This window comes from Suncus etruscus, chromosome 3, assembly GCF_024139225.1.
Source record: "Suncus etruscus isolate mSunEtr1 chromosome 3, mSunEtr1.pri.cur, whole genome shotgun sequence".
NCBI classification, from domain to species: domain Eukaryota; kingdom Metazoa; phylum Chordata; class Mammalia; order Eulipotyphla; family Soricidae; genus Suncus; species Suncus etruscus.
The window spans coordinates 58,109,390-58,137,381 of NC_064850.1; the positions used below are offsets into that span (position 1 = coordinate 58,109,390).

The 27,992-nt window shown below is 35.5% G+C and overlaps 1 pseudogene; it reads left to right on the top strand.

Moving 5' to 3' along the window:
- The first annotated feature begins 272 nt into the window (after positions 1-272).
- LOC126004324 (eukaryotic translation initiation factor 5B-like) lies at positions 273-27,989 on the top strand (annotated as a pseudogene).
- Positions 27,990-27,992: the final 3 nt, after the last annotated feature.

The window sequence follows — 27,992 nt, forward strand, 5'->3', positions numbered from 1 at the left end:
ACAGAGCATGTGTGGTAGTAGGAATGAGGGCTTGAAACATGTAGAATTGCTGACTAACGCCCATTCAGGGCAGTGTGGGAGAGGCAGGAAAACCTGCTGCTTGCACACTACATAAAGGTTTCCATTTGCTTCCACAGAAGGGATTTTAGCAGCAGCCTGGCAGGCACAGGTGTTTCTTTACACTCATTCTGGGCTCCTGGCAGGCATTGGCAAGGCTGCTTGGGGTGTCCGAGAAAGTGTGTGGTGGGGGTTGGGGGCCAGGACTGACAGACATGAGGAAACAGAAGGATGGATTTCTAGGATTCCCAGATTCTGTGCTGCAGGAGGTGCGGGAGACAGTCTGCAGTCTCATTCAATGCCTTGTGGGCCTCAGAGCTGCAGAGAGCAAGAAAAGAGGTTTGCAGACTTGTTCCTTGTGTTACCTCAGCCCAGCATGGTGGTGAGATCATTTTAGGCATTTCATGATTACTCTTGGATTTTACCTAATATTAGCTCAGTCTTTCTGATATCTTACATCACCAGTATGTTTCATCTTTTCATCATCTCTATTGGTATGCTTATTTTTTAAAACTGATTTAATAATGACTTATAGAAGTTTCAGGTATGCAGACATACTCATATACCATATTATCCTCAGTGCCTAAGCTCTAATTTCCATGTACCATTGTATAGTGGGTATCTTCTACTTGATTTATGTGCTCCATCTCCTTCCTTTCTGATACCTTATTTTATCTAAGATTAAAAATAATAGAGCACATTCACATGAAAGTATGTGTTTTTTTTCATCTGTCTGACTCAATTTGCTAAGCTGAGGACCCTGTAGGCTTAGCTTACCCAGGGTCTGCATAGTATTCCTGCTATATGTATACACACACACACACACACACACACACACACATATATATATATATATACATATATACACACATATTATCAGGAATACTATTGCATCTTCTTTATCCATTCACCAGTTGTTGGGCACTTGGGTTATCTCCATTTTGTGGCTTTTGTCAGTGTGTGTGTGTTTACATTGATTTAAATTATATTCTTTTATTCATTGGGTAAGTCCCAGAAATATATAACTGGATTATATGGAGTTTCTAGTATTATTTTTAAAGAATGTCCAGAATTTTATAAGAATTGCACCAATTTTTTCCTATCAGTAGTATAGGATGCTTGCTTTCTTGGCTCATCCTTCTAAACACTTTTTGCCTTTTGCTTTTTGATGAGTCATTGCCATAAATATGAAGTTATAACTCTGTATCTCCCTTATGATTATTGAAAAAGCTTTTTGCCTGTTGTAGGCCTATCATAGAGATAAGGAAGCTGCTCTAAAGTATTTTACATAGCTTGATTAAGGTCTTGTAAGTGATTAGTACTGGAGCTGATATTGAAGCTCACATTTACTTGGTTACAGGTCCCATTCTTCCCACCACAGGTTCTTAAAAACAGCTCAGCATTTTAAGGACCAAATTCTTAAAAATATTAGTGTCACAATATCTTTTGGTCTCACAATCATGAACAAGGTAGATCATTTTGTATCTCCCAATATATACCTAAGGCCAAACAGGATAAAAAATTATTGCTCAAGTCTTTTTTAGTATTAGAAGTCTATATAATATGAGAAGGCTGGAGCTGTAGTTGAGACTCTAAACTTGGTCGTCACAACCACCTAAGTAGTACAATGTCCAAAAGAAGAATTTGGCAGCCACATGAAATGTATTTTTGCATCTTAAACAGGTACATTTGGTTGAAAGACAACAAAATAGACTGTGTGTGTATTTTTTTGATATGTATAAATTCTTTATGCCTTAGTTCCCAAGATCCTCAGGGAATGAAATACAAAGAATATTCCTATGTGCTTTTGATACTTGAAAGGAAAAGGCTTTATTCTTTGACAAAAAGTTCTGGCAGTGATATTTGATGATTGCATCTTCTTAAACATGAAATATTGAGCTAATTATTTACATGACCTAAAGTAGAGAGTTTATAAAAATATAGTGGGTTGTCATTGCTTGAGAAGTAGAGTTCTGGAGTATATTCAAGACTGTTGATTCTTGATTCTTGCAGAACTTCATGTTGAATATTAGGCTTACTAAAAGCAATTGAAGTAATAGAACTAGCTAATGCATAGTTTCATTGTAGATATTGACCTTAAAGTCAATATTAACAATACTCAAATTAAAAAAAGAAAAAGCCAGACCATCTCATAGGATGTAAACTATGCTTCTGCATAAGAAAACACAGACATTGTGTATGTCCCACCTCAGACTTTCTTGGGAGCAACTACAAACATATAAATCCCACAGATGAGTGAGACTATTCTGTGTCTATATCTATCCCTCTAATTTATTTCACTCAGCATAATAGTTTCCATATCCATCCATGTATAGGAAAATTTTGTGACTTTGATTTTCATGACAGCTGCATAGTATTTCATTGTGTATATGTACTATAGTCTCTTTAGCCACTCCTCTGTTGTCAGTCATCTAGGTTGTTTCCAGAGTCTGACTTTTGTAAATAGTGCTGCATTGAATATAGATATGCAGAAGGCATTTTTTGTATTATGTTTTTTTTTTTGTGTTTCTAGGGTATATCCCTATGAATGGTATAGCTAGATCATATGGGAGCTCAATTTCCAGTTTTTTAAGGAATCTTCATATTGTTTCCCATAAAGGCTGGACGAGACAGCATTCCCACCAGCAGTGAATGAGAGTTCCTTTCTCACCACATCCACCAGCACTGATTGTTATTTTTTTTTCCTGAAGTGTGCCAGTATCTGTGGTATGAAATTGTATCTCATTGTTGTTTTGATTTGTATTTCCCTGATGGTTAGTGATGTGGAGCATCTTTCATGTGCCTTTTGGCCATTTGTAGTTCTTCTTTGAGGAAGTGTCTTTTCTTTCTTCTCCCCATTTTTTGATGAGGTTAGGATTTTTTCTTGTTAAGTTCTGTCAGTACTTTGTATATCTTAGATATTAGCTCCTTATCTATGGGTGGCCTTTGTATCCTTTGAGGTACAAATGATTCTCAGCTTAATATAGTCCCATTTGTTTATCTCTGCTTCCACTTGTTCGGACAGTGCTGTTTCCTCCCTGAAGATGCCTTAAGTCTGAATGTTATGGAGAGTTTTTACCTATGTAAAGGTATACTATATGCCTTATGGTTGTGGGTCTGATATCAAGATCTTTAATCCACTTGGATTGACCTTTTTTAATAGTATTAGATGAAGGCCTGAGTTTACATTTTGCATGTGGTTGACCAGTTGTCTCAACACCACTTGTCAAAGAGGCTTTCCTACTCCATTTTAACTTTCCTGCCCCTTTATCAAAGATTAATTGATTTTATGTCTGGGGAACATTCTCAGAATACTTAAGTCTATTTCATCGATCTGAGGGTCTGTCTTTATTCCAATATCATGCTGTTTTAATGACTATTGCTTTGTAGTATGATTTAAAGTCAGAGAAAGTGAAGCCTCCCATCTTCTTTTTTTTTTTAAGGACTGCTTAGTTACTTGTGAGTGTTTATTGTTCCAAATAAATTTCAGGAGTGTTTGGTCCACTTCTTTGAAGAATGTCAGGTGTATCCTTAGAGAAATCGCATTAAATCTGTACAAAGGTTTGGGAAATATTGCCGTTTTAATTATTAAATTATTATTAAATTATTAAATTCTCCCAATTTATGAATGGGATATGTGTCTCTTATTTTCTTGTGTCCTCTTTTATTTCTTGAAGCAGTGTTTTGTAGTTTTCTTTGTATAGGTCTTTTACCTCTTTAATTAAGTTGACTCTAAGGTATTTGAGTTTGTGTGGCACTAATATGAATGGAATTGTTTTCTTAATGGAAATCATTTTTAATTTAGGATATATGTAAAATATATGTAATATATATATAATATATGTAACTCAGGATAATTGTGCTTTGTTGGTTATTGATGCTCAATCTGTGCTTCTTTTGCTAAAGGTATATATTTAACAAAAGTCTCAAACACCTCACCACCAGAGAACATATTTTATTGTTGTAGTTTGAATTTTGATTTTAGTTTTGGTAGATAAACTTTCTGAATATGGGGATTATAGCTAAACTAGGAAGGGAAACAAAATTTCTTCTGAATATGCAGTAAGAATCAATCACAGAAAGAAAAAATGAATCAAGTAGCAAGCCATTATACTGTACCTAATAGGCATTTATTCAATGGCCCTTATGAATGCAAGTTGTGCCCCATTTAAAAATCTAACTGAAATGATTGCACATTTCATTAGTGAAGATAATTACCAATTTGTTCCTTCCTTAAAAAACTCATGTATGTATGAAAAATATTATTGAAAGGTAAATAATATTACCTTCAGAGTACAAAACAAAGATGGCCCATTTAAATAAGTCTATTAAGCAGCAGATTTGACTCTCTTTTTTTCTTTAAGAATTAAAACAAGAAAAATAAAACATATTCCACAACTCAATGGCTAATTATATATGCTTCTAAAAATTTTGAATATTTTTACTCTCCACTTCTTAATGTTAAAGCAAACGTGGAGTCAAATGACATGTGAACATGCAATATTTTTAATTGCCAGAAATATTAAATCTTTGATACCTAAATCTGATTGGATAATGAGAAGGACCGGGGCTTTTGGTATTTGTCAGAAAAACTTTTGTAAATTAGATAAATAACTGTTAGCTTGAATTTTAACGTTTTCTTTGCATATTTAAGCAATTTCAGCTTAAAACAATGCCATTATTTTTTATAAAATATTTTTTATTTGTACATTTATTCAAAAGCACTATTTCTCAGTCTTTTCCTGGATATGATACCTATCCAACCTGTTTTTCTTTCTGTGACTGTTTGTCTTGATAGTTGGCCTCTTAGTTTTGTCCTTCATACCCCAATCATATTATTTTCATCTGTCATTTCTTTGGATATTGAGGGGTCCAGAGAGCACCCTAATTAGGAAATACTGTTCTAGAGAAAAAGCTTATATCAGGCAGACGCTCACTGGCTTATGTTTTCTTGTATAAAGTGCTATATATCAATTTCCAAAGAGATGACATCTGTTTAACAGGATGGTAGGAGGGAATTTGTACTAATCTGCATATAATTCTATTTGCTTTTCAATAACAAAATGTATAATAGGCACCTGGAGATATTCACTTTAGTAATAGTGCTATGTAGTAAGAAAAAAATGCTGAGTTATACTATATGAACATTTCCTTGTAATGTGTTATACTAAAAAGAGAGGTAGTAATCAAGTGTAATCCTGTCATTAAGCCATGTGGTGGCTAGAAAAACTTTTAATTTGGCTCATCCAAAAAAAAAAAAACCTTAAAACAAATAAACAAGAAAATATTAAAAAACTTACACATGGACATGCCACTGGAGTTCAGAGAGTAATTCAAATATTTTCAGAACCCAGGGATTGGAGAGATAGCATGATGGTAGGGTGTTTGCCTTGCATGCAGCTGATCCAGGATGGATGGTGGTTCGAAATCCAGCATCTATTATGAACCCCTGTGCAAGCCAGGAACAATTTCTGTGTGCATAGCCTGGAGTAACCCCTGAGTGTCAGCGGGTGTGGCCCAAAAACCAAACAACAACAACAACAACAACAAAAATTCAAAACCCAGAATTGTTAGTCTATGATAATTTTTACTGACATTTTACTTTTTTAATTAAGACACTGTAGTTTGCAAAATTATTCAGAGTTGAGTTTTATGCATGCATGTAGTGTACTGATTGCACCACCAGTGAAAGCTTCCCTCCACCAATATTACCAGGTTTTTTTTCTACTCCTTTCTCCCTACAAGCCTGTTTTCTTGATAGTATATTCTTTATAAAATAATCATCTCTAGATCTTGTTCATTCCAAAACTTCTGGGCTTCAATCTGTTTAAACTGTGATTTCAATTAATTCTCAGGTCTCTATGACACAGTTACTGTTGTGTGTGGGAATTTTCTGCATGCAGCACATTCATTGGACCAGTCAACATCTCAATGAGAATGAGGATGTCTTTTACAGCATATCTTTGATACATAGTTTTGTTTTCAAGTACAATTAACATATATTATTTAATGTCAGGTATACAACATGTCATTTGATTTTGGTATCCAATTAAAAATAATCACAAATCTATTACCTAATATCTTTCAAAATTTCAATGCTATGTCATATTGAATATTAAAATATCTCAGTAAACTTAAAGATACAGATCTTTTCTCATTAGTATATTTTTTTGAGTAAATAGCCAGAAGTGGAATTTCTGGATCACATAAGTTTATTTTTATTTTTTAAAGGAATCTTGTAAGGAATCTTCATACTTTTATTCAGAGTGGCTTTCTTCTTTACATTCCAGTCAACCAGAGGATTCCATTTTCTCCATCATTGGCAACTCTTTTTTCTAGCCATTATTTGTTTTTGGATCACATATATTGGTGCTCTTGTTTTATGCCCAGGGATCACTTCCTGGCAGTACATAAAGAATCATGTACAGTGATGGGGATCAAATCAGAGTTGACTGCATGCAAGACAGGTACTTTAACTTCTGTATTAACAATAGCTATACTTACAGAAGTAAGGTAGTATCTTATTTTGGTTTGGACTTAGGGGGGTTTATATTTGCTTGTTTATTTTGGTTTTTGGGCCACAAACTATGACGCTCAGAGATTACTCATGGCTCTGCACTCAGAAAATGCTTCTGGCTTGGGGGACCATTTGGGATGCCAGGGATCAAACCAGGTCCGTCCTGGGTCAGCCACGTGCAAGGCAAATTACTGCTTCAGCCCCAAGGACATAGTTTTAATTAAGAAACAAATATTCATACAATAAAATCTGTAAAACTTTGAAGAAAATTGATGACAAAAAAAATGAAAAGATGTTTCCAGGCTCTTATTTTAGAAGGGTTAAAGTTAAAATCTATATTGCCAGAATACAGATTGTTAAAATCTATAAAGTCAGTTTTAGATTAAGTGCAATCTTTATAAAATACCAATGCCAGGTCCCAAGCAGTAGTACAGTGGGTAGGGTGTTTGCTTGAACACAATCCAACCCAAGATTCCTGGCAGCCCATATGGTCCCCTGAGCTCTGCCTCGTATGCCCCCCTAATTCCAGTGCCTTATCTTTTTAATCACAAAAATATAGAACATAAAAAAATCAAAATTTGTATGTGACCTCAAATTTATTCCAAACAACACAGTAGAACAAAGCCTAAAACACCATATATACTTCCTGATTTTGAACTACAGAGCAAAGTTATTCTGACCAGAACAGTTTGGTGTTAGTATAAAAAAGCATGGAGGAAGTAGGAAGTGAAAGAGAACAAAAAACTTAGCCCATATTTTCAATGAGGGTCTTCAAGGTAGGGAGATGGAGGAGGTAATAAAGTGAATGAGACAGTGGTGGCTGAAAGTAGACTCTTTGATGGATGGTATGGTATCAGAACACTGAGGGAAACCATACCTTAACTATAAGTCCTAGAATCTAAACTTTTTTTTAAAAAGGAGCTAAGTGGATCAACAGAGACCTCAGAGATATTCTCAATCTCATATGGTTAAGCTATGACAAAGGAAAGAAGAAAATAAACTAGGCTAAAAGGTCTTTACAGTGAATGGTGATGGGAAAATTGGAGAGCCATATGCAAAGTAACAATATGGGACCCTCACCCCAACTCATGTTATCTGCACAAAAATAAGCTCAGTTGAATAAAGATTTTAATTTAATACCGAAACCTTCTACAGGAAAGCATAGGTAGCAACTTGATAGATATGGATCTTAATGGTGTTCATGAAGCTTTATGCCAGAGGCAAGAAAGAGTAGCAAAAAAAGCAAGACTGCATAAAATGGGTACACAGCACAGTGAGGGGATTGCCAATCAAAAGGCAGTCTAGAAATGTGACGATAGCTGCAAATTATTTATCTGATATTATTTATTTGTCTATGATTATTATATAATCTATATATTACATATAATATATTATCTACTATTAATATAATCTGATATTATTTATTTGTTTATCTGCAAATTATTTATCTGATAACTTGTTAGTGAAAGTTATCAGTTTAACACAATGAAAATTACCAGATGAAGAAACAATCTGGGCTGGAGTGATAGCACAGTGGTTGGGTGTTTGCCTTGCATACTGTTGACCAAGATGGACCTAGGTTTGATTTCCAACATCCCTTATGGTCTTCTGAGCCTGCCAGGAGCAATTTCTGAGTGCAGAGCCAAGAGTAACGCCCCCTGAGCACCAGTGGGTGTGGCCCCAACCTCCCCCCCACCCCCAAGAAACAATTTTCTCTCTAGACATAGGCCATAACAGTAAGTCAGAGCTGGCTAGGGGTGGTTGACTAACCATAACAAAGAATCTATATTTATAAATGTTAAGGTCATGAATTATTCTTGATGAAAATTTCAGTTCAGAATTGATTGTGGGGCAAGTCGAAGTATGTGGGACATACACCAACAAGGGAGCAGAGGTAGAGGAAAGAGAAGCATGTCTGAGAAGAATTTCTATAGAAAACTATATAATATTTTTTTATAAAATAGAAAATAAAAATAATAGTCCTGAAAGGAGGTTTTAGTATATTCAGAGGTTTTTCTTAGAACAGATGCATTTGCTCTTGTGAAAACTTCTGTCTTTGAAGACATCTATGTACAAAAGTAGGTTAGAATACATATCTGAGAGTTCATACATGAGTACAATAATGAATTGTGCTTACGACTCTAAATTGGAAGTGATTATAGGGAAAGCCCAAGATAAACAAGAAAGTAAAAAGACCAGTTGGTTTTTTGGTACTAAAATTTCAGATTTAAAAAATAATTTAACTGGTTACTCATAAACTTTCTTTAAATTTTAATTGAATATTTTATGGTCACAATTATTAAAATCTTTTTAACTATACCAGATTAAAACTGTATTAATTTACAACTCTTTTCTTATTCTATTTTACCTTATTCCCCACCTGTAACTTCATTTTCACACTTTGTATGCTTGAGACTGGCATTCTCCCCAGTCAATAAGATGCCTCCTATGGCTTGGAGGAGAAGTATTTAATTTATATTGGAAGATCTTTTAAGTAAACCAAATCGTATATTTTTTTATTGCTGTTCTTCTAGAACACTAAATGTTTTACAGTTTAAGCTAAATGACTACCATATGAGTTATAAACCTTATATATCCATTTTAATACAACTTCCTTAAGACTTATAAACAATTTTCCCCACTAATGTCACATTGTTTAATTGTTTCATTGAGGAATATAATTTAGTACCTTATCAAAAATGTTTATTGTCACCCAGACTCACTGGTGCCAAAATCACTCCACCCTTTCAACTCATTCCCTAAACCCATATAACGCATTTTTGCTCTCCATAACCCTGTTAGGAGCCTGTGGGTTGATTTTGACGTTGTTCCCTTTGATTTGTTTCTTTTTAATTGAGCTCAGGCTATTGAATAGTGAATTTATTGATGTTTAATACCATTTTAGGGGGAATACTGGTTGATAGGCAGTTTATCCCTATTGTTCTCTTTAACTTGCTGTCTGTCTTCTGCAAACTAAGCTTATAGCCTACTATCAATTTAAAGCAGTATTATAGACCCTGGTCTGAAAGGTCTTGGATCTCAAACCCAGAAATATGGGTTCCCAGGTTGGCAGAAGTTGGTGTGTGGCTGCCAGCCAGCATGGAAGCAGAGCAGGTAGGGCTATTTTCCAACTGGCTGTGCTTTGGGATGTTTGTGAAGTGTTGGTGAGCCAGCAGGCATAAACTTGCAGGTGCCTCGTCTGGCTGCCTGTATCAACCACACTTGAGGGTGGTTTCTGAGCCCCCAGTGAGCTCAATTTCTTGATAGCTAGTTAGAACTGTACTTACAAGGTTGCCTTCAGGATGTGTGATTATGGAGAGTGAATAAGGTATAATCTGAGCTAAATCTGTGTTTCTGTCCACCAAACTGTGAGAAAGCATCTGTCAGTGATGCTAGCCTTGTTCATACCTATTGTTTCTTGCTTACCATTTCAGGGATGTAATTAGATCATGAGATTTGCAGAGCTGCATGTTTGGTACCAGCCCTCTACCCTCCAGGATAAAGTTCCATATCCTTGACATTTTACCCACACACATTGTATTGAGGCACCATGATTTTCAATATTGATAATACTACTTTGATTAATACCAAGTTCAAGTCTACAGCCACCACCAATCTCCATTCATCAATATGATCATTGTACTGTATTGGGATTTATTTCTTCATTCTCATTATAATATCTCCCTCCCTCCTTCCTTCCTTCCTTCCTTCCTTCCTTCCTTCCTTCCTTCCTTCCTTCCTTCCTTCCTTCCTTCCTTCCTTCCTTCCTTCCTTCCTTTCTTTCTTCTTTCTTTCTTTCTTTCTTTCTTTCTTTCTTTCTTTCTTTCTTTCTTTCTTTCTTTCTTCTTTCTTTCTTTCTTTCTTTCTTTCTTTCTTTCTCTTTCTTTCTTTCTTTCTTTCTTTCTTTCTTTCTTTCTTTCTTTCTTTCTTTCTTTCTTTCTTTCTTTCTTTCTTTCTTTCTTTCTTTCTTTCTTTCTTTCTTTCGTCTCTCTTTCTTCTTTCTTCCTTCCTTCCTTTCTTTCTTCTTTCTTTCTTTCTTCCTTCCTTCCTTCCTTTCTTTCTTTCTTTCTTTCTTTCTTTCTTTCTTTCTTTCTTTCTTTCTTTCTTTCTTTCTTTCTTTCTTTCTTTCTTCTTTCTTTCTTTCTTTCTTCTTTCTTTCTTTCTTCCTTCTTTTCTTTCTTTCTTTCTTTCTTTCTTTCTTTCTTTCTTTCTTTCTTTCTTTCTTTCTTTCTTTCTTTCTTTCTTTCTTTCTTTCTTTCTTTCTTTCTTTCTTTCTTTCTTCTTTCTTCTTTCTTCTTCCTTCCTCCTTCCTTCCTTCCTTCCTTCCTTCCTTCCTTTCTTCCTTCCTTCCTTCCTTCCTTCCTTCCTTCCTTCCTTCCTTCCTTTCTTTCTTTCTTTCTTTCTTTCTTTCTTTCTTTCTTTCTTTCTTTCTTTCTTTCTTTCTTTCTTTCTTTCTTTCTTTCTTTCTTTCTTCTTCCTTCCTTCCATCCTTCCTTCTTCCTTTTTTCTTCCTTTCTTACTCCTTCCTCCCTTCCTCCCTTCCTCCCTTCCTTCCTTCCTTCTTTCTTTCTTTCTTTCTTCTTTCTTTCTTTCTTTCTTTCTTTCTTTCTTTCTTTCTTTCTTCTTTCTTTCTTTCTTTCTTCTTTCTTTCTTTCTTTCTTTCTTTCTTTCTTTCTTTCTTTCTTTCTTTTCTTTCTTTCTTTCTTTCTTTCTTTCTTTCTTTCTTTCTTTCTTTCTTTCTTTCTTTCTTTCTTCTTTCTTTCTTTCTTTCTTTCTTTCTTTCTTTCTTTCTTTCTTTCTTTCTTTCTTTCTTTCTTTCTTTCTTTCTTTCTTTCTTTCTTTCTTTCTTTCTTTCTTTCTTTCTTTCTTTCTTTCTTTCTTTCTTTCTTTCTTTCTTTCTTCCTTCCTTCCTTCCTTCCTTCCTTCCTTCCTTCCTTCCTTCCTTCCTTCCTTCCTTCCTTCCTTCCTTCCCTTTTTCTCTCATTTATGAGCCATACCTGGCAGTGTTCAGGGGGCTACTTCTAGCTCTATCCTTAGAAATTACTTATATCAGTGTTTGGTATACCATAATGGATTGAACCCAGGTCAGCCTCATGCAAGACAAATACTCCATTTTCACTCTGGTTCTTATGGTGAGATTTTTTAGAGGAGATTATCTGTCTCATATCTGCTTTAGTGCTTTTTTTTGCCTCTTATTCTGCAAGCTCTGGTGATTTGGATTTCAGGTCAGCTTCTCTGCACATGGATTTAAATCTTGACATAGTCTTACTGTGATCAATGAAGAGTTAATGCAGGTCCTTCCCATCTTCCATCTTGAAATTTTGACATTTTAAAAATATATATTTGGAGGCCAGAGTGGTGGTGTAGGGGTAGGGCATTTGCCTTGCATGCAGCTGACCTAGAACAAATCACAGTTAAATCCTCAAAGTCCCATATGGCCCCCAAGCCAGGAGCAATTTCTGAGTGCATAGCCAGGAATAACTCCTGAACGTCACCAGGTGTGGCCCCCAAGCCAATATACATATATATATTTATATATATTTGCATCCATAATCAATAGCAGGATACAATTAATGAACAATGTAAAATGCTAATTAACATATTCAGAATATTATTTCTTGGTATTAGCTTTTGTGATCTAACATTTAACATGAAATCACATAAGTCAACTATTTTCCAGAGCAACCATTTTGAACATATGAGGAAGAGGTTCTCTGAGCTTATATGGAAACATACCTTTTAAAGCACTTCAGTTTTAATGTAAGTAAGAATAAGCTATAAAAACACTTGTACATGGTGGAAAAAATAAAAGTAATTTTAAGCAATTGAATTTGGAGGAGCAGTATTAAAGAACCCAACAATAGAAAACTTAAAAATACATCAGTAAAAGCAATAAAATGAAAAAAAGTATTTGGATAACCTAGTCAAACCATTAAACTCAAGTTATTGTGTTGATTTCCTTCTGAAGAGTTTCTTTCACTAAGAGTGAAGAGGTAGGGTGAAAGAGTGAAGATTTAAAGTGAAAAAGTGAAGAGGTAGTCTGTGTATGTCTGTGTGTGTGTGTGTGTATGTGTGTGTGCGTGTGTGTTCCCTTTTGTTCTGCTTTTGAATCACACTTATTGGTATTTGGGGTTTACAACTGGCTTTGTGGTGAATTTGGGGATGGGATGTTTAAATATTTGACTAAATAAATCAGAAATAACAATGGTCTTAACATACTATAATCCAACACATTGAGACAGCAATCTATGTATGTAGCAAATTTTTGTGTTATTTTCTAATCTTGAACTTTAGAAAACAGTAATGGGGAGATGGGATACTTTCCATAGAACAAGAAGATAATAATAATAATAATAATAATAATAATAATAATTTAGAAGATTACAAATGGAATTTGAACTTTTGAATGAGAAAATTTGTAATGAGACAAAATGTCATGGAAATTTTCTATAACAAAGCCACACTGTACCCCCATCCATCCCCATGAAGACAAACTAAGAAGTAGAATAAGATTTTACTGCAAATGTTAATGGAATTGAATGTTTCTCTAGTTGTCTTGGTACATGTAAGGAAACTGATATCATTATAAAAGAGGAAGGAAACACCCTGCAACCACTAGCCTCAGATTCCTAGAAGGACATTGGCAGTTGGGAAGTATTTAATACATATTTTTTCAGGTAAATAAAAGTCACATCTATTTTCTCTTTTTTCTTTTAAAATGGTTATTATGCATGTGTTAAAAAATTTCAAAATAATTTGGGATATTTGTAATTGGATTCACTGAGTATTTCTAGCTCATAGCATTTTATGGTTTTTCTAAGTAAAATGTGGAGTGTGTGAGCTTATTATTTTCTGATAAACAATGGAATTCTTTTAATGGTGAGCTATTAAAAATATAGGAACTCCTTAAAAGCAAGAGACATAAAAGTTAGGTAATCCTTTAAACTGTGGATCATGGAAAAAAATTAAGGGTAGTGTTTTATAAGCCAGTGATTATAGACTTGAATGGATTGCTTAGAAATTAATTATTAATTATCCTATGACATTATTACTTTCAGAGATTTGTTTCAGCTCCTTAAAAATTAGTTCTTAAAGGTATTCTGGAAAACTTAAGTGCCCCTTATATAAGTCTGACCTTTCAAAGTTCCATTAATAAATAGAATAGTTACAAGAGTTGTAATTTTCAATCTATCACTATTGTCATTTTAAAACAAAAATTTTTCATTGATTCCTTTACATATCCATTATTACTTAAATGCTCAATTCCTGTCTTGGTTTAGTAGAGCAGGGATGCCTTGTATCCTGCTGACCCTGGTTTAAATTTTTTAATTTTTTTTTATTTAAAGAAAATGCATCACATAATTGACATAACTGATCATAATATATTTGTTTCAAGATAAGAAAAAGCAAAGTTATTGAAAAAATAGAAAGTAATGGAAAGAAAAACTAAAAAGTAAAATGGAAAAGTAGAAAAAAGAAAGAAGAAAAAGTTCAGTAGCAACTATATTTGTGAAAATTATTGTATCTCCAATAAAGTTGTATTTTTTTAATAAGTATTTAAGTACCATGATTACAAGCATGTTTGTAGTTGGGTTTCAGTCATAAACAGAATCCGCTGCTTTACCACCAATGCTCACCAGAGCAGAAGGATTAGTAAACTCTTCTTTTTTAAATATAAGAGATAAAAAATACAATAAATACGCACACAATGTGTGTGGCAGTTGTTGTTGTTGTTGTTTGCAAAGGTACTGCAAAATATGGGGAAAATAGAAAGGAAAAATCTTTGGCTTAAAAAACAAGGAGACCTTCCCCTTGAAGTATCCTGGCATAAGACCAACTCCAAGTTCTAGGCATACTAAGTTGTCCAACCTCAAAGTCTTTCTCTGTGATCCTAGTAAAAGCTCTTTACAATCACGGTTGTTGCTGTCAGGTATCTGTACTTAGAGATCCTGGTTTCTTTACAAATCCTATGTCCCAGTAAGGGTGATGCAGAGCACCTTCTGGTTTTATTTCACCATTAGGTGGCAATGCAGAGAACCCTGACCTGAAAGCAGGTTGTTGCTGTTATTAAGTCGTGAAGGTGTCCTATGAACCCACTCTGGAATTAATCAATGCCAGGGCAGCAATAGGACCTTTCCTGGTAGAAGTCAAATTTCTGGTGCTGGTGTAGAAAACTGTGGTTGTTTCTGTAGATGGTATCCAAGGTTTAGGGGAGAATGGTCAATGTCCGATCTTCTGTAGGCTAAGCTAAGTCATTTATGACAAGTGTTCATGGTGTAAGGCCCCACCGATATATAAAATTTATGTGTTCCTATCTCTATTAGATAAGAACTTGTTTGCACATGTAAGATTTACCCCATTTTAATAAGCCTATGCAAAAAGGAACAATGCCACATGGTGCATGGGGGTAAAAATAACAAGTTAAACAATCCCTATAACATAGTTCAAACATGAACTCAGAACACTAGTGAAACTTAGATTCTAGAATTCCCTACTAAATAGATCCCCAAAAATGGTGGAAATTGCCACAACATAAGAAGATATCCAATAAGGACTATAGCTATTAAGAAAATACATCTAAAGAAATATTCAAAGGAGATATACATGTGGTTTGAATTTTTAGAACTACATATGGTCTCTCTACATCCCCTGTACACTATCATACTACCAGGAGGCTCTCCTGAATTCTCCAAACCCAAGTGATTAAAGTGATTTTAAGTGACTGAAGTTACTTAAGTGTAAAAAGTCTTACTTTTCCCCAGTCTGGTTTGAGTTCATAGTCTTCCTTCATTGTATTTGTTATTTTCTTTTTATTTCTTTTCTTTTTTTGGGTCACACCTGGCAGCGCTCAGGGGTTACTTCTGGCTCTATGCTCAGAAATCGTTCCTGGCAGGCTCGGGGGACCATATGGGATGCCAGGATTCGAACCACCATCCTTCTACATGCAAGGCAAACGCCCCACCTCCATGCTGTCTTTCTGGCCCCAGTATTTATTATTTTTATATTCTATCTTAATCTATAAGGTATTTATCAATGACTTCAAATGTTATTAGAGAAGTCTTTATATGCCTTAAATGAAATTAGACAAGGTTCCAATGGTTTTTAGTACATAAATTAGCCAAAAATGTAAATATACATTTTATTCAACTATTAAAAAAATAAAATTTAAGTACACATTTTAATAAAATAGTTAAAAATTAAAAATCAAGAGTCTATAGTTAAACAATAAATTAAGGGAGACTTAAAATTCTCTTGAATGCTGCTTTTTATTTTATTATTGAGGTACATGATTTATAAACTGTTTATGTGTATGATGTAGCATAAAATGCTATTGCACTACACCCACCACAAAAGTGCTCACATAAATCCCTCTCCCACTCTCCCTTCCTATTTTTGAGGATGCACATGCCTTGAACAAGGAAAGTTTTTTCATGGTAATGTCATTCACTGCTTTGACTCTTTTTAAGTTACATGCTCAACATTTCAGAGCCATTCGCCTACAAAATATATTTAGCAACATGTCAACTGACATCCTTGATTGAATCCTCCTTTGATTTGGTTAAAAGGAAAACATTCAAACACACCTAAGTTTTAAGCCATTACCTGTAAAAATAATCCATTCTTTTTTTTTTTTTTTTAATTTTAGGCATTGTGGTCTACAGAACTGCTAGTAGTAGGGTTTAATGTATAAAGCACTCCAGCACCAATTTCTTTTAATTTACTTGGAATCTCCAAAGTTTTCCACTTATAAGCTGACACTATTTTTCTCCTTTGTAATACAAGGGAAGTGTGATCATGAAAGAGGAAGATTTGATTCTAAGTGACACATTGGGCAGAAAAAGCAGGAAGATAGGTCTCAGGACACAGGAACACAGGATTAGTCAGGGCTGGAAATTTATTTCCTTAAGGATGATCATTTCCCACATATCTGGAAAATCACAGTGTGTTCCAGGGGTCTTTGTACCCTAGCTTAATGGCCATGCCTTAAGGCATTGGGAAAAGGGACAGCTCAATTCAATTATATACAACAAATATAAAGTAGTAGGTATGGTTCAGTCTTTTATTCATATCACCAATCCCATTATATTTAATGTTGGAAGCTGAAAAATAAGGCACATTTCACTTTCTTTATGAATGTCCCCTTGTGCCTCTTAGGAGAAGCAAAATATTTTCAATGGATCAATAGACTCCATGGCAAATATAATACATATCTAAAGGCATTATAGTTACACATTCAATGAATGTGCTGTGCACACACTGGAATCATTCTGGGGCTCTAAATTAAACATCACTATTTCTAAAATGAAGACTGCGGTGAAATGGTTTTTCCTCTAGGACAAGAGAGAAGATTCTAGAAGTTCTGATAAGAAAGCAGGAATAAAGTAGAATCTTTCCCTCCTGAGAGCTCTTTCGAATATTGCAGTGTCTTCCAGAGAATAGCAAACATTCTCAGATATTGAGATCCCTCCCTCTCTCTCTCTCTCCCTCTCTCTCTCTCTCTCTCTCTCTCTCTCTCTTTTGTTGTTTGTTTTGTTTTGGGGCCCACCGGGTGATGCTCAGGGGTTACTCTTGGCTATGTGCTCAAAAATCCTTCTTGCTCAGGGGACCATATAGGATGCCAGGGATCTAACCCAGGTATATCCTGGGCAGCCATGTGCAGGACAAATGCCCTACTGCTGTTCTATTGCTCTGGCCCCGAAATCCTTGCCTCTTGAAGGGATGAGGAATGACAAAATGTAATTAATCTGAATAAGTACTTTTGATAATGGTTGTTCAGTGAAGCAGTGGTGAGGTTATTTTGCAGTAGTATGTATTTGACTTTTATGCCAGTCTTAGTAATGAACAAGTTTATTACTTTGCCTTCAACATATATATGGAAAACCAAAGTAGATCTATGTTAGAATTTGATATGAAGGAATACCTGCTTACATTGAGTTCAAATAAAATAATTTGTGTTGTGTGTTAGTGTGAGTGTGTGTGTATGTGTGTGTGTGTTTGTAACTGACAGAAGAACTTCCATTGTTTCTGATATATCTTCTCCCTTTATCTGAGCATGTCTTGAAGTGATACTCCAAAGAGGCTCCCTCCAAGCCTTTGCATAATTATTGACTGCCATATTTTGGTAGATTTATAATTATCTGTTGGTGAGACCCATGAAAGAAGAGTGAAATCTGAATGAACTGTTTCTTTTTACACTATTTATTTTTTGATTTGGGCTATATTGTCAGCTTCATGATTACCAGCCTCACGTGGAAGGGACTGTTTTCAAGGTCTTTTTTGATCCTCTTTAATGTGGTTATAATGGAGAAGGAAAGAAGAAATGGGTGCCATTAATTATTTGCTTAGAACTTTGTGGATGGGCCACAAAGGTGGGCTTTGTCCTGGCTCTGTGCTCAAAGATTGCTCCTGGTGGGGCTCAGATATCATACCAGATCCAACTTGGGCCAGGCATGTGTAAGACTGTGTATCTTTCCTGCTGTGCAATTTCCAAACATATCATGAATTATGAGACTCTTCAGAGCTAAGACCTCCTTGGCACTGCCAGAGACTGTAGAGACAGGAGGAGGGTCTTTCTGATATCTAGAGATCTTAGATTTTGGAGATTAAGTCAGAGAATGTTTGTTCTGATAGGTGTGTTGCTGACTCTGATGATCCTTAACATGGTACCTTTGGCTTAGAACTGCTATGAGCTTCTCATCCTGAGTTCAGTTGTGTGTTGATGGGCTCAATGCTGCAAGGACATAGGCTGAGGCTGCAGTTCCTCAGAAGTTAATCTGAACTAATACTTTTGATAATGGTTGTTCAGTGAAGCAGTGGTGAGTTCCCGGTGAATGATCCCGTGGTTCCAAGTGGTTGAATCTCTCAGGTGACCAAATCACTTTTCTGACTTCACGCCTTCCCACTGTAGTTACCTGACATGGGCAAGTTTTCCTGAAAAACAGGCCTTTTTTCTGTGTATTTTTGAAGGTATTTTATTGTACACATTAGGAGACCATAGGCTGATTCCCCACTCCCCTATGCATGATGCCACTCATCCTGTCATTTCACCGTTGGCTCCCATGTGCAGACTAGATCCTGGCAGGATCTGAAGTCTGTGGCAAGAACCCTATAATCTGTGTCCCCTTTCTGATGCTTGTTGCTCATGAGTCTGTCTCAGGAACTCCTTGAGCAACCTTTTAAGGCCTGGTCCCCTTCAAGTCTCAATTACTCTTTGCCTTAGCTTTGTTCTCCAGCATGCTATGTTTTCCTATCTGCCTGGGTACAGGTGAGGAGGTAGTGAGGCTGTGGTATGTAGGTACAGACCTAGGGTTAATTTTACCCTGTTCCACCTCTGGCTCTTATCTAGGTTGACTGGCTACCACTTGGATATCTTACCCTGTTTCACCTCTAGCTCTTTCTAGGTTGACTGGCTAACTCTTGGGTGGTTGAGATTTAAAAGGACCAATTAAGGGGCTGTATCGGTGTCTGCCTTGCAGGCACTAGCCTAGGACTGACCGTGGTTCGATACCCCGGCGTCCCATATGGTCCCCCAAGCCAGGAGCGATTTCTGAGCTCATAGCCAGGAGTAACCCCTGAGCGTCACCAGATTGGCCCCAAAAAACAAAAAAACAAAATAAAAACAAAACAAAAAAAAAACCAAAACAGTTAAATGAATACAGACACAACCCGCCTACCCGTGATGTCCCCAGAACAATGTGCATTCTGTCAAGATCTTTATTCCCATCTTCTGTGCCAGGATATGAAATCTTCCTGACCTCTTAAAATTGTTCTTGGTGACTTTAAATATGTACCTGTTTGTCAATCAGGTACAAGGAATTGGTAATAATCCTGGCTCTTTCCTTGTGCCTCCTGAGGGACCGAAAAGTCAATTTGCTGATGTGACATTTGTTAGTAGTTGGAAGTGTTAAATCAACTTGATATATTCACAGAAGTCATATTAAGTTTGTTTCCTTTCATATTATTTCAAGTTAGTCTGTGTCTCTAGCACTTGATTATCTGGGAGATGTTAGTATCTATTAATTCATACATAAGGCACAAACTTGAAACGTTTTACCAATGAACTGCAACTATATTTTCTGTCCACTTAACTCGATCCTCATTTGCAAGTGGCCTTGAGATTTCTGGTTTTCGAGAAGTGGTCAAATTGGTTTGATTATTTCACCTTTAATTAGTAAAGGCTAAAGTGGAGTATTTGAAGGGAAAATAGACTATTTCCTTTTCTCTCCATTTCACTTAGTTTACTTTGGGCTATTGTTTATATGTAGAGTTTGAACCTTCCTAAGACAGATTTCTTCTTGCCTTTAATACCTTTGGATGACCTATTCTAGGTGGACTTTGGATTTGTTAATTCTTGAACTAGTCTACTAACTACTGTAGGATTGCATTTATCGCATACGTGAACCATTTTGACTTAGATACTACCTCAATTTATCAAGACATTTCTACATGCCAGAGATTGTGCCTTTTTGCTACAGACCTCGAAGATAGGCTCTTTGTCCTCATTTATCCGACATGACACTGTAAATTCAAAGTAGTTAGGTTGTTAAAGTAGGCAATCAGTTCTCAAAGCCTGCATTGTTTAGTCCACTATTATCCTGCTTGCTTTTCTAAGTAGAAAAAAGTTAATTATGCAGTTTATTTTACCTGTTCTATTTTAGAATGAAAACTCAAGAAACAAACTTTGGAGAAACTTACTGGATTCTGCTATGACATATGAAAGCTTAAAAATCTTCTCTATTCTTCTCACAGAAACCAAAAACATTGAGTTTTCCCGGGCTCCTCAAAGCAATTAAACTGTATCCATAAAGTCTGGAGAGGAGAGCAGTTCCTTTGGAGCAGAAGCCAATGGGACTATAAACTGGTGAGCACTTCAGTAGTAATTGGAGCAAATGGTATTCAAATATAGTATGAACTAGGATGAGAATGATACGTTCCTGGGGACCAGATTCTTGGAGGCTCTCACAATATTTTGGAGAATAGCTTAGTCATTTCTTATCAATTTAAATGTTATTGAGCAGTTGTGCTTCTAGATATTTACCCAATAGGTGTGGAATTTACTGTGTATAAAAAAATCTATATAACCCAGATATAGACACAACTGCTGCCTCTCAGTAAGTGAATGAATATATATTTTGATATCTCAGAAGGTGAGATACCATTTTCAAGTGAAGTAATAAAAGGACTTGAGCTATCAAGGTATGCAGACATGGGGCAATTTTTTTGCTATGCATGGCAAAATGAAAAAAGCCATATTAAAGAATTACACACTAATTCCATTTATGCTATTTTTTAGTGAAGTAGAACTTTAGAGAAGATTTCCATGAGTGTTTTCTAGGTATGTTTGAAAGGAGGTCAGAGGGGGAAGAATTGCAAAGATAAAGCATGATATATGCTTTACAAATAGTGAAACTTTATAAATAGAAGTGTAAATTCTACTTGACACTAATTGAAATTACATCAAGAATTTTTTGACACCCACAGAAATTTCTTATTTTTTACACTACAATTGTAATTAAGTTATGAGTAGTTTTAAATATTAAAAAATAACAGGGGCTTAGCTTCTCAACCTGTGTATGTATTAATTCTCACCAAATCCATCACCAATGTTCCTATGCTAATATAACCCTATTTATATATTTCTCTCCAACTCATCCCCTTTCTCTATAAAAACCACCATGGTTTTTGGTAAATGTAGAAATTAGTTTATGCTGTTTTCTTTACTTATTTGTACATATGTTCCTGTGAAACAATCAGGTAATTGGATTTTACTACTTACTTGTTTCATTTAGCACAACAACATCATGATTTCTCCATTTTCCCCAAAAGCAGAGTAGGGTTGTTGTTGTTTTTTACAGTGAATATAAGTATCAGAGGTTTTTGTTCAGTTGATGGGCATTTAGGTTGATTTCCTAAATTTAGTTATTGTGACTAACGCTTCTTAGAATATAGTGTGGTGCAAGTATTCTCTTAAGGTTGCATTTTTGTATCCTATAGAGAAATGTCTAACAGTGCTATATCATACAAACTTTCCATTATTACTTTTGAAGAAAATCTTCATAGCATAAGTCTTCTGAAAAGCAGTGCCAATTCACTTTCTTACCAATAGCAATTCTAGATTTTCTTTATTTTTTTGTTGTTTTGTTTTTTTGGGTCACACTCAGCAGTGCTCAGGGGTTACTCCTGGCTCTACACTCAGAAATCGCTCCTGGAAGACTAAGGGAACCATATGGGATGCCTAGATTTGAACCACCATCATTCTGCATGCAAGGTAAACGCACTACCTCCATGATATCTCTCCGGCCCCAGATTTTCTTTTTTCTACTTGTTTTCACCACTTGTTTATAATATTTTTGATAGACTATTTTCACATCATGGGTTGTACTTTTGTAATTTTAAGTAATGAACTGTACATCAACCCCAGGTGAAAAGCAGAGTTACTGCACGAAATGATCCAGACCAGGCTGAGGTGAAACACGTGTAGTCTGGTAATCTTCTTCCTCATACTGGCTGCCTGCCAGGTGGTCATTGTTTTGAAAACAGAGTCCAACCTCAGGTGGGGAAATGTCATATTTGTACTGCCAGAGATGGGCCCAAAATTGCCATGGGACCTTGCCGGTGAGACTCTGACAAATATCTCAGATATAACACATATTATTAGAGAAGCCTAGGGGCCTCTGACAAACTCCTAGGTAAGGAGTGAAAAAGGGAGAGAGAGATAGTACACACATATTTTTCTTATTTTGTCAAATAGGAGGGCATAAAAACAATGTTAGACTGGTAGCAACTTGAATGGAATCAGGCATTCCTGGAAAAATGTTTAATTTACAACTAGGACAGAAAATATTTAATATGAGCTTTGAAGCATCATGTAATACTAGGAAATTCTTAAGCAAATCCCCACTTCACCGTACACCAGAGACAATTCACAGTGTGTCTAAGGGTAAAAGCTTCACAGTTTGAGCAATGTGATAAAGAGTTGTTTGAAGATAATCCAACATAAAAAGTTAATCAGGTCCTCATTTCTATAAATGAATAAGTAAATAAATGGAAGGAAGAGATGATGCAGAAGACTGCCTAATAATTCACATAGATGTTTGACTCTCATTTGTGAACTCTATGTGGTAACTTCAGAACTGTGGCAGTCTGAAAAGAGATGGCAGGAGAGAATATCTTGATGGTAGGGAAATAGAGTAGGCACTAGTTGATCAAGATTACCAAGGTCAACATCAACAGTAAATTTCATCTTTATAATTACTACCATTAAACTGTTATGAGAGTAGCTTATTTTTGTGATCTTCCCTCAAAGCTAAATCAAAAATTGTGACTGGTTATAAGAAAAATTTGGAATAATCCAAGTGGATGGACATTTTGTCAAATAGCTAAATTCTAAACCTTTTTGTTTTGGCTTGGGGCCACACCTGGCTGTTGTCAGAGATGCTTCCTGGTTCTGATCCTTATTCAGAGGTCACTCAGAACTGGGGTTTGGGCACATGTGCTGCTGAGTGGATGTCTCTGCTATACTTTCTCAGGTCCAAAATCTAACTACCAAATTATCAAGAACAAAGTATAGGACACTTGCAAACACATTAAGCTTAAGGAAACACACCAGTCAAATGCAATGAGGCACTTTAGTTATGATTCTGGAATAGAAAAAGGAAATGAAATGAACTAAAGGTAATTCAATGTGCCAAAAAAAAAAAAAAAAGGAAAGAAAAAAACTGCCAGAGAGGCAGGCTGTTGTGTGTGTATGTGTATGTGTAAAAACAAGAGGGAAATAGTGACATTGGTAGAAAATGAACACTGGTGAAGGGATGAGTGTTGGAACTGTGTATAACTGAAATTCAACTACCAACAATTTACTATCTCTATAGCTCATGATGATTCAATTAATTTTTAAATAAAATAAAATTGAACTTTCATAGTGTTTAACATTGGTTCATTAATTTTGATCAATATACATTATGATGTAAAGTGTTAATAGAAACTGGCTAAGGGATCTATAGGACTTATCTATTTTTATAATAATTTGGAAATCAAGGATTGTTAACAAGTTAAGTAAAATTCACATATGGGCCAGAGGGGGGGGCACTTGCATGTCACTACCCTAGGTTCTCTCTTCAGCACTACATATGGTCCCTTGAGCACTCCCAGGAACACTGAACATAAAAGAATAAGCCCTGAGCATCAGCAGATGTGGACCCTTCCCCTAGAAAAAAAATTCTTGAAATTTTAAGTGTTTTATGGAAGTATGGGCTTAATTTGTAATAAAAGCTATCAGCTATTTTGCACAATAATGAAGTTAATCAAATAGCTACCAGTGAGTTAAATAAAAGAAGGTTGCAGCTGTGCCAAAACATGGTGATTTTTTTCCTCTTAATCCATGTGGAAAAGGAACATAAATTTATTATGAGCACATTGTGTTACAAATAAGTGCTCTGCAGTTAATCTCCTTAAGAATAATAGAGATGATAGATGCATACAATAGAGTGTATGACTGCCTATTGTCTGGTCTTCAAGTTAACACTGTATTAACTCATGTAGATAATAGACTCACAAGGAGCAAAGGAGATTAAAAATCTCAGGGAATGATTTCAAATGACCAGTCCAACTGGATTTCCTCTATTAATAATAGCATTGCTCAGAGGAAACAATCAGAGGAAGGGTAACGTTTTGGTCTTCACTCAGAGATGGTTCTTTTATTTGTTTTATTACTTCAAATATTTTCTTTGTAGCTTTCTGATACTCTTTATTTTGTAGTTGTCCTATAGTTCTGCAGCATTCTACAGATTTAAATTTGGGGAGTTATTATTGATGAGTAATGAAATTTATCAGATTATTTTTTGGGCCATGTTAGTATTATGAGACTTACATGGGCATTAATTAATGTTAATGGTTTAAGTTCTAATTTTCTTTTGACTCTTCAGTTGTCTGCCTTTCTGATGGGGATTCCTAATATGATTATCATAGATAGATACTTAAATTTTTAGACTTATGATTATAGCTTTGCTGATTTAGTCTGATTCGGATGTATGCTTGGACATTCTTGAAAATAAAATCCAGGCCAAAATGCTTTGTTGAAAACCAGGCATGATTGTATAGGGTAAAAACATTGGTAGAGATATATCTTCAGTGTAAGACTTTTTTTTGATATGGCTAATAATTTTTTGCCATATAGTCTTCTGATTTTGTCTTTACTATCTCTAGGGCTTACTAGAGATTATTTAAATAGGGCATTGAACTATTATGTTCCTAAAGGTTTAGTGATAGATTAGTAGGGTATAGGGGCATGGGACTTCTTTATGATCTCACTGTTTTCATAATTAAAAAAATATTTTCTGCAGCATGATTTACAGTACTGTTAATAATAGGATTGTATAAATATATCACATCCTCCACTAAAATATACCACCATACTGCCCCTTATTTTAGTGTTTCATAGAATTTGAATTGAACAGTTCTCTGTTCCCACATGGAAGGATGTGGGGATTTTAGGTGAGATACCATCTTCTCCCATGCCAGTCTGCAGGGAACTAGAGCTAAGTTGTATATTTTCCTTTTACAAAGTTGGCTATGCTCTGGTGAAATAGTTAACCTTGAGTTAAGTATTGAAGCCTTACTAAAGAGAACAAATGGCTTAGGAATGGCATTTTTCTTTTCTTGCTCTGTTGGGAACAAGAAGAAGTTTTCCTTTGGTCTTCAGAGTGAAACTTAAAGGAAGAGTGGGCATCCCTCCCATCCTCCATCTCCTCTGTTCTCCCAATTCATGCACAATGAGTCTCCAGAAGTCTATGAAATACAGGTGAAATGTTGCCTTGGTGTTGGCTTCAGTTTGGAGGTTTCTATTACAGTAGGTGGGGCTTCTTAATCCAATTTGTGGGTGTGAGGTTGTCAATAGTGTACCCCATGATCTCAGTTCTGATTTTAAAAGAATTGAGGATTTACAGGGTTTTTTCTTTATTTTTATTTGTATTATTTTTTAGCTTTTTGGGTCACACCTGGCCGCACTCAGGGGTTACTCATGGCTCTAGGCTCAGAAATCCCTCCTGGCAGGCTAAGAGGACCATATGGGATGTTGGGATTTGAACCACCATTCTTTTGCATAAAAAGCAAACGCCCTACCTCCATGCTATCTCTTTGGCCCTGAGGATTTACAGGTTTTTAAAAAAGATAATTTTCTTGAGAAAATAGAAATGGAAAACTTTTGTGATGAAGACGATGAAAAACTTCAGATGAAAGGATTTGGGAAAAACATTAGATAAAAAGCCAAGTAAAGAAATTAGCTCAGAATCTGAGTATGGCTCTGATGATGATCGACCCAAAGAAGAAAGGGTTTATTACAAAGAAAAATGAAGAATTGAGAAATGACTTGAACACAGAAAAATGTAAATACAAAAAGCTGAGAACCCCTGTTATTTGTGTACTTGGACATGTGGACATAGGGAAGAAAAATTTTAGATAAACTTCACCACACATGTACCAAAAGGTTGAAGCAGGTGGTATCATACAGCAAATTGGGGCTACCAATATTTCCCTTGAAGCTATGAATGAACAGACTTGAACAGACTAAGATGATTAAAATTTTTATAGAGAAAATATTTGGATTCCAGGAATGTTGATTATTAATACTCCGGATCATGAGTCTTTTAGTAATCTCAGAAATAGAGGAAGTTCTCTTTGTGATATTTCTATTCTAGTGGTTGATATTATGCATGGTTTGGAACCTCAAACAATTGAATCCATTAACCTTCTGAAATCTAAAAAATGTCCTTTCATTGTCACATTCAATAAAATTGATAGATTGTATGATTGGAAGAAGAGTCCTGACTCTGATGTGGCTGTCACTTTAAAAAAGCAGAAAAAAATTACAAAAGATGAATTTGAGGAAAGAGCAAAAGCTATTATTGTGGAATTTGCACAGCAGGATTTGAAGGCAGCTTTGTTTTATGAGAATAAAGATCCCCACACTTTCGTGTCTTTGCTATCGACCTCTGTTCATACTGGTGATGGCATGGGAAGTCTCATCTACTTTTTTCTTGTTGAGTCAACTCAGACTATATTGAGCAAGAGACGTGCATACTATGAAAAGCTGAGAGCACAGGTGATGAAGGTGAAGGCTCTCCCAGGAATGGGCACCACTATAGATAAAATATTAATCAATGGATATTTGAAGGCAGGAGATACAATTATTGTTCCTGGAGTGGAAGGGCCAATTGTTACCCAGATACGAGGCCTTTTGTTACCTCCTCCTATAAAGAAATTAAGAGGGAAGAATCAGTATCAAAAGCACAAAGAAGTAGAAGCAGCTTAGAAAGTAAAGATTTTTGGAGAGGATCTGAAGTAAACTTTGGCTGTCTTACCACTCCTGGTGGCTTATAAAGAAGACTAAATTCCAATTCTTAAAGATGAATTGATACAAGAGTTAAAGCTGACTTTAAATGACATCAAATTAGAAGAGAGGGGCCAAAGTAATAGCACAGCTGTAGGGTGTTTGCCTTGCACATGGCTGATTTAGTATGAACCTTGGTTTGATCCCCTGGCATATCATATAGAACCCCAAGCCAGGAGCGATTTCTGAGCACATAGCCAGGAGTAACCCCTGAGCATCACAGGGTGTGGACCACCCAAAAGAAAAGCAAAAAGAAATAAAAATAAAAATAGAAGAGAAAGGGGTTTATATCCAAGCATCTACACTGGGATTTGTTGGAAGCACTGCTTGAATTTTTTTTAAAACATCAGAAGTGGCCTATGCAGGAATTAACATTGTCCCAGTCCATAAAAATGATATTATATATAAAAAAAGAAGAGATGTTATGAAGGCTTCAGTGATGTTGAAACATAATCTTCAATATGCAGTAATTTTGTCCTTTGATGTGAGAATTGAAGGGGATGCACAAGAAATGGCTGATAGTTTAGGAGTTAGAATTTTTCGTGCAGAAATAATTTATCATATATTTGACGCCTTTATGAAATATAGACAAGACAACAAGAAATAGAAACACAAAGAATTTAAGCACATATTCCCTGCATGATGAAAATCCTCCCTCAGCTTATTTTCAATTCTCGAGATCTGATTGTGATGGGAATGACAGTGGAAGCAGGCAGGTCAGGTGAAGCAGGGAACACACATTTGTGTCCCTAACAAAAATTTTGTTGATATTGGGATAGTAACAAGAATTGAAATTAACCATAAACAAGTGCAAAAAAAAAAAAGGTCCAGAAATCTGCGTCAAAATAGAACTTATTTCCATAAATAAGTTTCCAGTTGTATGGAAGACATTTTGAAGCTATTTACATTCTTGTCAGTAAGATCAGCAAGCAGTCCATTAATGCCCTCAAAGACTGGTTCAGAGATGGAAAGCAGAAGAGTGACTGACAGCATATTGTGGAGCTGAAGAAAGTAATTGAAATCATCTAATTT